Source organism: Phodopus roborovskii, unplaced genomic scaffold, assembly GCF_943737965.1.
Source record: "Phodopus roborovskii unplaced genomic scaffold, PHOROB, whole genome shotgun sequence".
NCBI lineage: Eukaryota > Metazoa > Chordata > Mammalia > Rodentia > Cricetidae > Phodopus > Phodopus roborovskii.
This window is the reverse complement of record NW_026126459.1, coordinates 8,381,228-8,397,430: the sequence shown is the minus strand read 5'-3', so window position 1 is coordinate 8,397,430 and position 16,203 is coordinate 8,381,228. Positions and strand designations below refer to the sequence as shown.

Below are 16,203 nucleotides of genomic sequence, written 5' to 3'. Positions count from 1 at the left end.
AGCAGGATCCCTGGCCTATCAGCCTATAGCAGACAAAAGGACTCACAGTGCTCCACAGCCCAGGTAGGTTCAGCAAAGAGAGAGGGAGCCGCCCCTCAGGGAGGTCAACATTCCCTAAAGGGCTCGGCTTGGGACAAGCAGCACTAGGCAATACCTCACCAGACCAGGGCCAGGAGGAAGGTCCCACCAAGATGTGCAAAGTTGCACTTGTAACTCCCCTTGTCCATGAACAAAATCCCTCTGCACCACAAGCCCAGATAAACCTCTCCCCCCCAACTCAAGCTACCTGCCAGGTGTCTTGTTGATGTGATGAGGATGTTAACACAGCATGCCAAGAAGAAATGCAGGAGATGGGATGCTTAGTGTGCCCCTAGCATGTACAAGGTCAAGGTTGTGGGTTGCATCTCAGGTACTAGAGAGACCAGAGTGCCTTAAAGCCCTTGGATCTCCTGTACACTGAAGAGTCTAGAAACCCCTGGCCCTAATATTTGGTCTGTACCAAGGTTCCTGGCCCAAGTTCTTAAAAAGCCTTGTCATTCCCCAGGAGACAGGTGCATCTTTTGTTCTAATGAGGTGGCTTGGGGAGGTTCCTGGATGGGACTGGTCCCAGAAGGGCCAAGGTACCATGAGAAGCTTGGAAAGTTCAGCTCCCCCGTCTTCTGGAGAATGGAAGGGCTGAGTTCCTCATCTGTCCTGCCTTTGTGTGACACATCTGTAAAATTCCTTATGTAACACACTTTGGAGGGCTTCCCAATTGACAGTGGCCTGCTGTCCCTGCCTTAGCTCCAGGAGAAGGGATACTCCTATGTCCAGTGTCTCTCAGACTCACCCCTCCTCATCCCACTACTCATCTGGGTCCTTTGCTGGGCTTTCTTTTGGGGTTTTTACTTTTTGTTGTTTGTTTGTTTTGTTTTGTTTTGTTTTGAGACAGGATTTCTCTGTAGCTTTGGAGCCTGGCCTGGAACTCTATAGACCAGGCTGGCCTGGAACTCACAGAGATCCACCTATCTCTGCCTCCTGAGTGTTAGGATTAAAAGTGTGGGCCACGACTGCCTGACTTGGGCTTTCTTAATAAACAAAGCACAAATGAACTAAGCCAAGGAGAGCATAGAAACCCCATCTCCCAGCAGCCCCTTCACAAGCTATGGCCTGTGTTTGCACCCGGAGTGGAAGTGGGGTATTCTTGTGGGTTGAGCCTCAACCCTCAGTTCTGATGCTCCCTGGTACACAGTGAACTAGAGGACACCCTGGTGGTATCCTCAAAGAGCTGCTTGGTGTGGTAAAAGATCAGGCCAGCCAGTGGTGACAGAGGCACAGAGCCACGTGCCTGTCTCTGACATGGCTGTTTGTCTCCTGCAGTTCTCAGCACAACAGCCAAATACTGTCCAAATCATCCATTGAGTCCTGGGTTTCCAGATCCACTCACGAAGTCCACACCCCTGAAGCATGCTGGCAGTACTGACTCAGCCACTTGGGAACAAGCTCAGTGAAGTGGAAAAGTAAGTTCCTGGGTACATGCACCTGCTAAAGTCAAGTGCATGACCTCTGCTCCTTGTTTTCACCCTCACTTCTGAGAAGGGACCCATTTTGTGCTCTTAGTGCAGTGCTCTTGTGCTTCTGTGCTTTAGGTAGGTGACCACTGCTTATAACGGCTGGAGCAGCTGCCAGAGCTCCCAAACACAGGGCAACAGTGGCCTGAAGGAGGAGCACGTCACTGAAGCCTTAGGCAGGCTAAAAGACAGCTGGGATCTGAGTTCCATGGTAGTGAACCAATGAGTAGGGGGGAGAGTGAGTTTGGGTTTTGGAGACATGTGCCATGTCTTCTGTTGATCTATGCTTGAATTCGATATGTAGCCAAGGATGACCTTGAACTCCTGATCCTTTTGACCTGCACCTCTGCAGCAATGTGATCATGTGATCACAAGTGTGCACCTCCACCAAGTTTTCAGAAGACTCAACACACCAAGGAGGATGTCTTTGAATAGTAGCACATGCAAAGCCTGGTTATGTGCTGATCTGTCCAGTGTGAGCCTAGAGCCTCAGAAGTAGCTGCTTCACAGATGGCTAAGGCTGTGCTTGTAGAATCTTCATAGAAACTTGAGCAAGCAATCCTGAGAGCAGATCTTCCTCACATATGCCTCTTCCAGCTCAGCCCAGGTTTCTCCTGACTGGCTGTTCAAGGATCACATGCTAAAAGTGTTCTACAGGGAACCATGATACATGCCCGTGTTCCTGACACTCTGGAAAAGACGGTAACAGGGTCTCAAATCCAAAGCCAATCTGGACTTCATAGTGAAACAGAGAGGGAGAAAGAGAGAAAGGGAGGGAGGGAGGGAAGGAGAAGAAAGGAAGAAGGGAGTAAGGAACAAAGGAAGGAAGGAAGGAAGGAAGGAAGGAAGGAAGGAAGGAAGGAAGGAAGGAAATTAGTTTCTCTCAGCACCAACATTGAGGTTAATGATTTCCTCGACAATAAGCCACAAAGTGCTAACACTGAGACTCCGTGCATCTCCAAGTGCTTTTCCCGCCTCTAGGAGACAGGGAAGAGCAGAGCTTCCAACAGGAAGAGCACAGGAGGCTTGGAAAAGGAGAAAAATGTGTCCTGGGATGCCACATCCACTCCTCCACTCTGCTCAGCAAGCATGCCACGTGCAGAATGACAAGTGCTATTTAAAGCCACATGACAGCAGGCCTTGCCTATGTTTAATGACACACAGCCTGCACCTGTCAAACAAGTTTAGTAAGACTCCTCAGAGGAAGCTGCGCCGTAGGCCGTACTTCTTAAACCAAGGCCATCCACACACAGTGTGTGGCACTCCACACTCAACAGGCAACACCCGAGTTTCAGGGCTAGGAGTGTCCCTCTACCCCCACGAGCATGCCTAGGTGCCATGCTAGTCCTCCAGATCCCCAAGGCTGGCAATGAAAATGCTTTAACAGCATGTATGTTAAAAAAAAAAATTATTATTTATCTCATGGCTGAAATTACATCACACAAAACAACACAGCAGAGGGAAGTTAGTTTCTGGAGTTGGGCACTGTGGACACAAACAGGGCCTCTAGATCTTCCTTGTTGGACAAGGGCTAATCCATTTTGCCGCTTGGAGCCTGAGAGTCTGAAATGAACCACAGGGCGTAGGACCGAGGTAATCTAAGCAGCTGTTTTGACTATCTATCACCCGCCATTTCCTAGCTTCTGAAAAACAGGAGCATGAACCGTGATGATAACATGGGCGTGGCAATACAGGCCCGCCAACCCAGCATGCAGCGGCTAGGAGCAGAAGATCAAGGTCATTCTTGGTTTTATTGTGAGTTTGAGGCCATCCTGGCTACAGTGGAGTAGGATTGGGGGAGGAGCTGTGCTAGTAATAATAATAATGAGGAAGATGATGATAATGATAATGAGATTTAGTCACTAACATAGAGTCCTGGTCACTGTGGGTTGAGTAAATGTCCTTTGGAACTCACATCCCCCCTGGGACCTGAGAATCTACTTATTTGAAAATCAGGTATTTGAGGATGGGCTCACGGTCACAGCAGATAAGGGAACACACAGAGGGAACACCATGAGAAGACGGAGGCAGAGCTGCACATGGGAGCACGTGGGAGGACATCATGCGACATGGGAAAGGTGTGTCACGGGTCAGACTTCAGGCAACGCTGCAGCTGGAAGAGACAGGAAGCCTCTTGGAATGACTGGGGCAGGGTCCTCCCACTCCCTGGGCTGTGGTCATTGCGGGAGGGGGCGGGGTGTGGTAAAGCCCTGCTCTTCAAGCCACCTGGCAGTGCTGGCTGCTAGCTAGCTCAGAGATAATATTCTCTAGGTTTTTTAATGTTCTTGTTATTTTCTTTTGAAATTTTTTTAAAGAATCGTTTTATTTTTATGTGTATGCAGGGGAAGGGGGTATGAACACATGGGTGGAGGTGCCTGCAGAGGCCAGAGGCCTTGCTCTCTAGAGCTGGAATTGCAGGAGGCTGTGAGCCACCCAACATGGATATTGGGAAACAAACCCAGGCCCTCTACAAGAGACATACATTCTCTTAACTTCTGAGCCATCTCTGCAGCATGTACATCTGTGGATTTTGAGACAAGGTCTTGCTACATAGCCCAAACTGGCTTGGAACTTATTCTGTAGATCAGGCTGGCCTCGAACTTTCCCCAATTCTCCTGTTTCTGCTGGAATTATAGGTACATACACCACCCAAGGCCAGTTTTGCTGTTGCTGTTGGATCTGAGACAGGGTCTTACTGGATTGGCTTGGAACTCGTTGTGTAGCACAGGCTGGCTTTAGCTTGTGATGGTACTTCTGGTCCTGGGATTGACTACACTTTTTATTTTCAAGGTTCCAGTTAGCTGGAATTTAAATCCCCAACCTAGACAAGGAAGCAACTAAAATTGAAAAAGGTCCTCTCCTGGCTTCAATCAGAGTGACTGCCCAAGGAGGCTGGGTCGAGGAGGCTCTGGGTCACCACTCTGTGTTCTTCCTCACACCACATGTGTGACCCCACTGTGGCTTCCCAGAACCTAAAACTATGGTCTCAGGGCTCAAGCCCCAACCCCAGGTTCTCCAGCCTCTGGCCTCCCTCCTCCACCACATAGGCCTTGGTTCTGAATGGCCTTGCCCCCTATCTGAACTATCACAAAATTTTGTCTACCCTCTTCTTCCAGAGCACCCAGTTTTATCCACCAGCTCCCTCCATGAGTAGCCAAGGGAGGCCCCCTGCAGGTCCAGTCTGCTCATAGCACTAGCAAATGCCTGAGGGCTGCAAGGTCACAAAGCCTCTTGAATGACACACGGGCTCCGTGTGCCAGCTGTCCCCAGACTTCGTTCGCCCTTGGCCAAGATTCAGCATGGAGTCCTGTCTTTGGAGATTTTAAAAACACAACGGTTATTTTTAGTAGCCTTTACTGCCCCCCTCAGCTATCCCATTAGTTTCAGAGACAAATAATTCTGTTCCATGCAACTTGATAGGCTCGTACAAGGATTGCTCCCACTAACAAATACTGAGTGTGCCACCACATGCTGTACCCTGCCTGGCTCATTACCTTAAAAAATAAATAATTTACTTAGCTAATGATCATGAACCTTCTAATTTAATTTGCTCTTAAATGTGTTTAATTTTCCCATAATAGAACCACATACTTCAAAACCAGGCATTTCTGCTGTGGCAAAACAGGAGGCAAATAAGTAAAAGATGTTGATGTGGAGGCAAGTCTCTGAACCTAGCACTCAAAGGCAAAAGTGAGAGGGTCGTGAGTTCAAGGCCAGCCTGGGCTACATGGTGAGGCTGTCTCAAAACACAGCAAACAAGCAAACACAAGAAAGGGAAGTGGAATGAGGCTGAGCCCCACCCAGGTCACTAAGCCACCAGGTTTGGATACATGAGACCTTGCAGAACATAGAACAGTGTGGGGTGAAGCTATTGGAACATTTATTTGTTTACTTGTTTTTTGGTTTGGTTTTCAGAGACAAGATTTCTCTGTGTAACAGTCCCAGCTGTTCTGGAACTCACTTTGTAGACCAGGCTGGCCTCAAATTCACAGAGACCTGCCAACCTCTGCCTCCTGAGTGTTGAGATTAAAGGAGTGTATCACCGCTGCCCAGTTGGAACATCTTTTTAAATACTAGATTAAGAAGAGATGAAGCTAGGAAATGGATCAGAGAATTAAGTACCACAATGGTGACTGAGTTTTACATAGGTGCTGGAGATGCAAACTCAGGTCCTCTTGCTTGCATGCCAGAATTTTACCCACCAAGCCGTCCCCACAGCTCTGCACTTTTTGAACTTCTAAAACCAAAGATCATACTTACTATGCTTGTAGCAGGCAGGCAGCTCACACAGAGACCCTGAAATTACTGAAGAGTTCACAGAAAGTACCCAAGCTGGGGGAGAAGGCTCAGTTGATAAAAGGCTTGCTGTCACATGCAAACCTGAGTTCAGATCTCCAGTACTGACATAAAAGTTGGGTGTGGAGGCTCACACACACACAACCTCAGTACTGGGGGTGGAGACAAGTAGATCCTGGGGTTCCACTGGTCAACCAGCCTCGCCAAAATATCCAGCTCCAGATGCAGTGAAAGACTGTCTCAAAATTTTAGGTGGAGGGACTAGAGAGATGGCCCAGGGGTTAAGAGCACTAACTACTCTTCTAGCGGACCCAGGTCTGACTCCCAACAACCACATGGCTGTTAACATCCACCTGTAACTTCAGTCCCAGGGAATCTGATGCTTTTTTCTGACCTCCATGAGGACAAGTCACACATGTGGTGCAAAGACACATATGCAGGCACTACACTCATGCATTTAAAAATAATAGTAATAAATAAATACTATGGAAAGCAATTGAGGAAGATAACTGAAGTTGATCTCTGGCCACACATAGGCAGGTACATCAAACACAGAAACTCATAGAGACAGAGAGACCTGAGAAGGAGGGAGGGAGGGAGGGAGGGAAGGAGGGAGGGAGGGAGATACATATAGGTTCACACACACACACACACACACACACAGACTCATGGACACATGGACATACACACAATGAAAATAAAGAGGGGACTAAATCATTCCTCTGCTCTGCTCTATGGCATCCAAACTATGGCACAGACCAAGACTCAGCAGATGACAGTTCAGGACAACTGGCCCTCAGCTGGTTTTTGTCAATAAAGTTTATTGGAACAGAGCTAGACTCATCTATTTCCACACCATCTATGGTTGCCACACCACAGTTCAGTGCAACAGAGCCAGCTTGCTTTCTGAAGATAAAATATGGATTAACTGCACCCTTTACAGAAGATTCCAGCTGTGGATAAAGACTGAGACATTAAAAGAACTTGGGCTCAAAGGCACAGGCGAATACCTACAACTCTATAAACTCAAGAAGGTGCAACACAAAGTGACCTTGAGATCACTTCTTGATTAACCCCACCAAGGCCAAAGCCAAGTCCAGTGACAGCAACCACCCCCAATTACATAGCTATAGACATCGAGGGACAGGGCTGGTTCTTGGTGGCATAAGTGTAAAGGTGAAATTCCTAACTTTTCTGTCCACACCCTCAGCTCAGTGGGGGAACATGCCTGCAGGCTCAGGATGCAAAAGGCTAGGCAAGAGGATAGGGACATTCAAGGATAGCCTGAGCTACATGATGAGACCCTATCTCAAAATAAAGAGTGGGAGGCAGCCAGCTCAGTGGCATAGTGCTTGCCTGACAAAGCACTAGAACCTGGGCTTAATCTCTAGTGTTGGAAAAAATAAATAAACCTATCCTTCTGTGCCTCGGATGGGTAAGTCCCTGAGGAGCCACTCCCGGGCAGCCACCTCCCTCCGCTCACAGAAACAAGATGCCACTTTGAGTTTGATTTCCAGTTCCTTCTCTGGGGCAGTTGTGGGCCCCCAGGGCTCTCTACAACACTCTTTGTAATGGTGCTTAAAATTAGATGACTCCAACCCAAGGAAAATAATAACCAGTAAACAGGGCTACAGTGCGGGGACACAGCCTCAGAGGGCTCTTTACAACTGGAGGAATCTAATATCTCCTATCAACCTCAACACTCACTTGCTCTGCGTGGCCTCCAGCATGATCACTTGGTAGATATTTTTATGCCTGTGGACATGGTTCAGTGTCTTAGTGCTTGGCTAGCCTGTGTGAAGCTCTTGGTTCAATTCTCAGCCTCCCCCTCAGAAGTGCAGAGCAATAGCCAGTTTAATCAGACAGAAGCTAAACTTGAGAAATAGGCTTTGATCTTTGCCTAGAGCCTACCATGGAAGAGGGCCTCAGGGGCTGAGTGTCCATCACAGCTACGGTCATGGCTGCCAGTCTTTCATTTACACACTTCTGATACCCACAGAAGTCTCCCATGGAGATAAGACCACTCAGCAAGAGACCAGGCATCTCACCTCTCCAGGCCTCAGTTTCCCTCTCTGTAAAATGAGACTCATTTCAGGTTGAGGAAGACAGCATAGACAAGCCTGGCTTGGCAGCTGGGCTCCCATGACAGGAAGTAGTGAGGGTGGGTGCAGGCCCAGTGCTTAGGGTTCCTGAGACCTCCACCAACAAAAAGCACATCATTGGTTCTCTCCAAATAGCAAATGCTGGACTTGTGTTTAGGTAGGAGTTAGCATCACATTGGAAGTAAAGGCCAATGATCTACCGGAGATCGTGAGTTGGTCACACAGTGCATGTGACCCCATCCCCTAGGGGTGCCTCTCTTATCAGGCTCAGGGGGTAAGCAAAGGACATGTAGACTCCTTACTGACTCAGCCTGTGATGTGCCCCAAAACGACCAGTCTCAATTAAGATGACCTCAGTCTCCATCCAATTTCTGCAGCGAACACTTAAAAGCCATGGGCTAGACAGTGCCTCCCTAGCAGCCCCTCCTCCCTAGCAGCCCCTCCTACTGGGGAGGAGAGAGTCTCTTCGCTTTAATATGTCTTCTTTCACTGTCCCTATTTATTTTACTCTAAACATCAAATGGCAAATCAGGACACCACTGGCTTGTGGCAGCTTTGGTGACCATCATCCTCTAGTACCTAGCTCCTTGGGTTGAGGTCACAAAGAACAAGAAAGGCTCCATTGGCACCCCCCCCAAAAAAAAATATCACAGCAGGGACTGGAGAGACAAGATGGTTCCACAGCTAAGAGCACTGACTGCCCTTCCGTAGGACCTGGTTCAAATCTCAGCACCCACAAGGTGGCTCTCATCTGTGACTCCAGTCTCAGGGGATCTGATGCCCTCTTCTGGCCTTCTGCACACACATGGTGCACAGACACACATGCAGACAAAGCACCCATACACATACAAAATTAAATTTAATTAAAAACAATAAATTTCCGGAGAAATAAGAGAACTGGAAAAACCACCCAGGCAGGCCCATTCTGTCTCATTCCATAGAGAATTCCACAGCCTGCTCAGGGAGGATATGGAGGCATCTATTTCTGACCAGGCTCTTCTGGGCTAATTCCATGTTCTGTGTGGCTCCAATCTGTCTCATGGGCAAGAACTGTATCCACTGCAGCTGGGGACAGCCCCCACCTTCCCCTGGCCAGAGGGAAGCTTCCAGGCTCAGCTTGCTGACTTTTGAGGACTAGATTAAAGGCACATACCTCCTCACTTGACCATTCACACTCAGGCAGACAGACCTGAATAAGTATGTTTGGAACATAATTTTTTTATTTTTATTTTTTAGACTTATTATTTTTACATTAAGTGTTAAGAGTGTTTACCCACATGTGTGTATATTACTCCGTGTGTGCAGTGCCCAAGGAGACCAGTAGAGGGTGACAGATCCTCTAGAACTGAAATTTAATATAGTTCTGGGCTACCATGTGCATGCTGGAACTGAACCTGGGTCCTCTATAAGAGCAGCAAATAATCTTAACTGCTGGGTCATCTCTCCAGCCCATTGGAACAGGATTTTCATTAAAAATGTGAAAAACATGGTCAATAAATCAAAAGCAAAAAACAGCCAGTCATTTGGCACATGCTTTTAATCCCAGCCCTCAAAGGTAAAGGCAGTCATTTTTCTTCTCTCTCTCTCTCTCTCTCTCTCTCTCTCTCTCTCTCTCTCTCTCTCTCTCTCTCATTCTCTCTCTCTCTTGGGTTTTCAAGACAGGGTTTCTCTGTATTCCTTTGGAACCTGTCCTAGAACTAGCTCTATAGACCAGGCTTGCCTCGAACTCACAGAGATCTGCCTCCCAAGTGCTGGGATTAAATGTGTGTGCCACCAACACCGGGCTAAGGCAGTCATTTGTCTATGAATGTTAGGCCATGCTGGTCTACTTACTGAGTTCTAGGCCAGTCAAGTTAACACAGGTGATCCCATCTAATGAAGAAAGGAAGGAAGGGAGGAAGGAAGGAAGGAAGGAAGGAAGGAAGGAAGGAAGGAAGGAAAAGATAGAAAGAAAAGAAAAAGAAAACTCAGGGTCTGGTGCTGGCCTAGTGTGCAAACTGCCCTGGGCTCAATCATGAGCTCTAGAGAGAGGCCAGCATTGGGAGACTAACAGTTGTGTGCTGGGCCTAAGGTTCCAACCATCAATACAGGGTCAGGAAGAGGACAGCATGTCTCGGGCTTCTCTATTCTGAGATTCCAGTGAGGAGACTGATCACATGTATTCAGAGCCTCACACTAAATGAATACAACCATCTGGACAACACCAGCCACAGACTCCAGCCAGCATAAAACACAGAACATGATAGTACACGTCTGCTATCCCAGCATGGGGGGTGGGGTGAAGGGGTGGGAGAAGACGGGAGATTCGCAGGGCTTGCTGGCCCAGCCTAGTGCAATCAGTGTGTTCCAGGGGAACCATGTCTCTAAAAATAGTGCATAGCAACTGAAGGGCACCACCTGAGCATGTGCACACCTGGAGGAAGATGCTAGCAAATGAGAACTCCATGTCTCTGTAGAGTATGCATTTTACTAGCTCAATTGAGACAAGATTCATACTCTGTATAATTCCCCTATTTAAGGACACGAGTCAGCAACCTTCAGAATATTCACCACCATCAACTTAAAAACATTCTCCACCCCTACACAAAGCACCCATTAACACTCATTTCCCTAGCCCCAGCCTCCAACAACCACCTGTCTATCTACCTTTGGGCCCTATTGATGCCTACTCTGGATTTTTCATCCCATAACATTTGTCCTTTTGTGAGTAGATTCTTAGTACATTCCAGATTCATCCATGTTGCAGCATATACCAATGTTTCCTCCATTTTCACTGCTGTAGACTATTCCACTTTGTGGATATATATATATATATATTATATAAATACATAATATAAATGTGTATAATTACATATTATAAGTTAATAAATAATTGTGGCATATTAATATATATTTATAATATGTAATTATATTATAATTAATAATGTTATATGTGACATTTATATATAATTTTAAAGAATATATATATTCTCCTTTCCCCAAAAGACTACAAGAACAGTAAAAGTGGCATAAAAGTAGATTTCTATGAGAGCAAACTAAATAATTGTAGAAATGCATCCTTGCAATGAGGTCCAAGCAAACAAATAAAGCAAAAACACCAGCAGCTGCATACAATAAGATTAAAATTCTGTGTGTGCTGCTCCAACAAAAATCTCAAATCATTAAAATCTCATTATACTAATAACATGTCTCCTGCATACATTTCAGGACAACACTCTCTCTCCCTGGCAAAAGGCTTCTAAACAGCATACAGGAAGTTAGAAAGTGTCCTCACTGTGCCTTTGAGAGATACATCTTCCCATCTCATCTCTGTGGGAGCCCACACCTGGACCAAGTTACTCTGGGAAAGAGATGGCAGAGATGAGCCCTAGGCAACCAGCTCCAGTCCCTGTTGAGTCCTCATACCAAGCCTTCTCATAGGAAAGTGGCTACCCAAATGCACCACGCTGGGTGGTCCTGTCGTATTTTACTGCTTCCCTCCAATGATCAGTCCTTTCCTCTCTTCTGCCATTTCTTCTCCATCCAGTGGGCAGGGTGGGAGGAGTGGTGTTTGAAAAAGAAAAAGGAGTGGCACTTTTAAAAGTGTGACCTTGTTGGAGGAAGTATTCCTGGGGACAGGCTTTGAGGTCTCAGATCCTCAGTCCAGGCCTAGTGAGACAGTCTCTTCCTGCTGCCTGTAGATTGAGATGTAAAACTCTCAACTCCTTCTCCAACACCGTGTCTGCCTGCTATTATTCCTGCCATGATGATAATGGACTAAACCTCTAACTGTAAGCCAGTCCCAATTAAATATTTTCCTTTATAAGAGTTGCTGTGGTCATGGTATCTCTTCACAGCAATAGAAACCCTGAGGCAGGAGGGGTGGCAATGGGCTGACTGAGGGTGACATGGTAACAGAAAGATGCTGGCACCTGTGTGGCTCATGTGACACCCCCACCCCCCCAGGCCTCATGTTAAAATCCACAAACTAGATTTTAAAGACCTCCTCACCCTCTGCAGGAGGCCAAGGCTGACATTTTTCCTCTCTCTCCCATCTCTGCAGCCGGCCAGCAATCTGTCAGCAGTCACTGGTATCCAACGTTGAGAAATTAGAGCTAAAGGCTTAAAACCACATGGACATTTGACCCTGTAGTCCTGGACATCATAAAGTCTGAAGCCAAGCTATCTGCAGGGCTGAAGCCCTGGAAGAACCACCACACGGTGTTCTGGCTTCCGCAGGCCCCCAACACCACCCCACACCCACAGCACTTCAGTTCCTCAGCTCTGCTCCCCTCAGCAGGGCCCTCTCTGGCTGACCTCCCACTCTCCTCCAACAAGAACCCATGGGCCTGGGGACAGCACAGTGGCAGGACACTTGCCTAGCATGTGAGAAGCCCGGGGTTCGATCTCTACTGGTGAAAAAAAGAAAGAAAAAAGAAGTAAGAGGAAAGAGGTTGGGGAGGAAGGAAGGGGCCAACAAGAGAGTTTAGCAGATAAACGTGACTGCTAACAAGACTGACTACTTGAGTTCAATCCCTAGGACCCACATGGTAGGAGAGAAAGACTCCCAAGAGGTGTCCTCTGACCTCCACATGCACAGTGGTGCATATACCTACACAAATAAATGAATAAGTGTACTAAAATCATAATAAAAAAAGAAGGGAAAGAAAAAGGCTACCAAGCTCAGTATCACATGTTTGAATCCAAATGACCTGTGTCATTAATGGTCTTTGGGCACTGAGGCTCTGCCCTAATTAACAGTCACCCCCTTAATGGAATGAACACATGGATTATGGGTAGTGGAGACCTGCTTGAGGGAAGATCCTGCTCACTGAAGATGCCTTGTCCTAGCCACGGTATATCTCTCTGCTTTCTGGCCACTGTGAGGTAAGCATCCTTGCTCCACCAGCCCCTTCCCATGATGCACTGCATCACCACAGGCCCATAAACAACAGAGCCACATGACCATGGGCTGAAACCCATCTCCAGAATAAATCTGGTCTTACCAAAGATGCTTCTCTAAACTATTTTGTCATAGCAACAACAGCCTGACCCCAGTGACCAGTGACCACACTGTGTGCAATGAAAAGCCAAGTTCATCACCCCTGCTCACGAGCCTTAAGTTGTTGGTATCCTCAGACCCCTCTGGACGTGTAAAACAGCACATCCGCAAGGGTTTGGGCACTGGCATGCAGACATCTTTGGGATTGATCACACCTGATATTTTTATTAATTTCAAAACAATTCTTCTGGCATTGGTAACTGCAGAGTGGAGTGGAGGGCTGACCCAGGCAGTTGCATTCTGCTACCAGAGCAGAGCCTGATTCTCCCTGGCCATTGCCTGGTCTGCCCTGCAGGCTCCACAATCCTCCTTGGCACAGAGCCCTGACTGCCCTGCCCCATCTCTTCTCTCCAGGGCTTTCTGCCCGTCATTTATATGCCATACCTTCTGCAACATTCGGCATTGTGGTGGCACACACATGGATTCAGTGTGTATTTACAGCCCTTTTTGTTCTGAGTTGAAATTTACAACTCAGTTGAAACTTACACTCCTTGATTTTAAGTGCACCTTCAATGGTTGTTAACAGGTGAGTGTGCCTGCATATCCTAAACCCTTCTCACAATAGAAAAGACACACCCTGCCCCTCCTATTCCTCCCCCTCTGCTTCTCAGTCCCAGTGAATGAGAGCAGATTCTCTTGATCACACCCCTCTATCATGATGCTCTGCCTTACCGCAGACATCACTTAGATGACAGAACTTTCTGGAGTCACAGAACCTGTTCCTTTGATGCTAGCTGCTTCTGCTGGGTAGAAAGTATATTGAGTGTCCATGCCACTATGTGTGTTCCTTGTCACTACCTGCCTATGAGTTCATCCATTATTTCTTCCATTGTTGCTGAGCTCAGGAGCTTTGCTGAGTTTCTGTGTCTTTTAGGAACACAGGTATCTGTTTGGTTTGAGTAAGGACATCTGAGAGTGAAATTGCCAGGGCTAGCAAGATGGCTCAGAGAGTAAAGGTGGTTGCTGCCAAGTCTGACAACCTGAGTTCAACCCCTGGAACCCATATGGAAGAAGGAGAGAAATGATTATTGAAATCTTTCCTTTGATATCCATATACAGCACCCCCCCACACACACAGATGGATGAAAGGATAGATGATAGATGGGTAGATGATGAACGGATGAATGGATGATAGATAGATGGATGATGGATGGATGGATGGATGGACGGATGGATGAATGGATAGATGTGGATGGAGAGATAGAAGATAGATAATAAATGGATGGATAAGTAGACAGATAATGGGTGGATGGGTGGATGGATAGATGAATGGGCAGATGGTGGATAGATAGATAGATGATGCATGACTGGCTAGATGACAGGTAGATGAATGGATAGATGATTGATGGGTGGATGGATGAATGATGGATAGATGGATGGATAGATGATAGATAGATGAATGATGATGGGTATATGATGGATGAATGATGGATGGGTGAATTATGGAATTGAAGGATAGATGTTGAATGAATAGATAGATGTAGATAGATAGGTAGATAGATAATAGATGGATTGGTGAGTGGATGGGTGGATGGATGATGGATGGATGGATGATCATACAGACAGTTGTAAGAAAACTACACAAGTCTCTTAGCAGCCACACTTCTACCAATCTCAGAGCCATCCAGAAGGACCCAGGGTGTACTCCTCTGAGCTCTCAGGAGCAATAGTCATGGGCCTCCCCTCTTCAGTGCAGTATCTGTTATGACCTCCACCTTGCTCTTTCTTATCCAGATGCCATCTCTGCAGGTTCAGGATGCCCACTCAGAAGAGGAGACTGAGGTATAGAACAGAGGTGGCCATTTCCCAAGGCCAAAGTCTGTCAGAACCAGTTCAAACCCTAAGACCAGTCCTCCAACTACTGGGACACCCAGGCTTGGACTTAATAATTATAAATGACTGATGAGCATTTCCCATCATGGCTTCCCTATGACACAGCTGACTCAGAACCTTAAGCTAGTGGGAAGACAGGCCCCAAGCCAATCCCTCATGAAGGCAGTCATGGACAGGATGATACCAGTGTCCTATGTTGCAGAAGGCACGGCATATAAATGACAGGCAGAAAGCTCTAGAGAGAGGAGAGAGCAAGGACTCTGAGACAAGGAGGGTGATCGTGGGGCCTGTGGAACTGAGCCAGGCCCTCTTAGACAGTGTCCAGCTCCAGAATAAAATGACCATGGTCCAGTCCTCCACACCACTCAGCACAGAATGCATGTAATTTGTCTCCTCCATGGCTTCTTCCTGACTGGGACTAAGTGTCACCAAAATGCCAGGGCTATAAGTAAGAGGATACATACCCAGCTGGTCACACATCCATCTCTGTTCTCCCACAAGATAGAAGTCACTTTCCAGCCTACGTGGAATAACACAAGGCACAATGCATGAGGTGAGCATGGGCCAGGAATTTTGGAGAACCCAGAGTCTTGGTGGCACTGTGACTGTGACCACTTGGCTTATGTTCTGGCTTGTTTTTAATTCCTTTGCTGTTTCTCTCATGTCTTAGGTAGTCTTCTATCAAGAATACACACACACACACACACACACACACACACACACACACACACACACACACAAACAGAGCTATAAAACATATACTTACATATATTCACATTGTGACAGTTGGTTTTAATTGTCACCTGAAAGGTCCCAATGAGAAACTATCTAGTCCAGGTTGGTCTCTGGCCATGTCTGTGGGAAGATTGTCTTAATCACCTTGAGTTAAAGAGATTCAAGCCCACTGTGGGTGGTACAATTCCCTAAGCTTGGGCCCTGGACTGTAGGAGAGTAGAGAAAACAAACTGCGCACTAGTGTGCATGCATTCATTCTCTCTTTGCTCTTGACTGTGAGTGTGATGCGGCCAACTAGCTGTCTTGGCTTCCACACAATTATGAAGTTTCTAGAATAATAAGCCAAACAGACCTTTCTCCCTTGAGTTGCTTTTGGTCAAGATATTTTTGTCACAGCAACAGAAATGAAACTTAAACACACGTACATATACCTATACATAAACACTAGAGACACACACATACACACACTTTAAGTACGGATACCTATAATCCTTACTTTGAAAGATAATGTTAATTAAAAAGAAGAGGAAGAGGGGAAGAACAACAACCAAGCTTTGGGCAGATGTCCCTCAAATCCCACTGATACTAAAATAGTCACCCACACTACATGGGCTGAGCTGGAGGCCACTCCGTCCATATATTTAAA

General features: G+C 46.8%; 1 protein-coding gene across 3 annotated transcripts in view; it reads right to left on the bottom strand.

Annotated features, from left to right (window-relative positions):
• Positions 1 to 16,203, bottom strand: part of Parvb (parvin beta) — an 85,168-nt gene that overhangs the window by 57,394 nt on the left and 11,571 nt on the right. The window contains exon 1 of one of the 3 annotated variants that reach the window (XM_051189526.1): positions 11,939 to 11,961. The exons of the other annotated variants lie outside the window; for them this stretch is intronic. The gene's annotated coding sequence lies outside the window, so the exon portion shown is untranslated. Of the gene's footprint in view, positions 1 to 11,938; positions 11,962 to 16,203 lie in introns of those variants that run through there. 3 annotated transcript variants of the gene reach the window in all.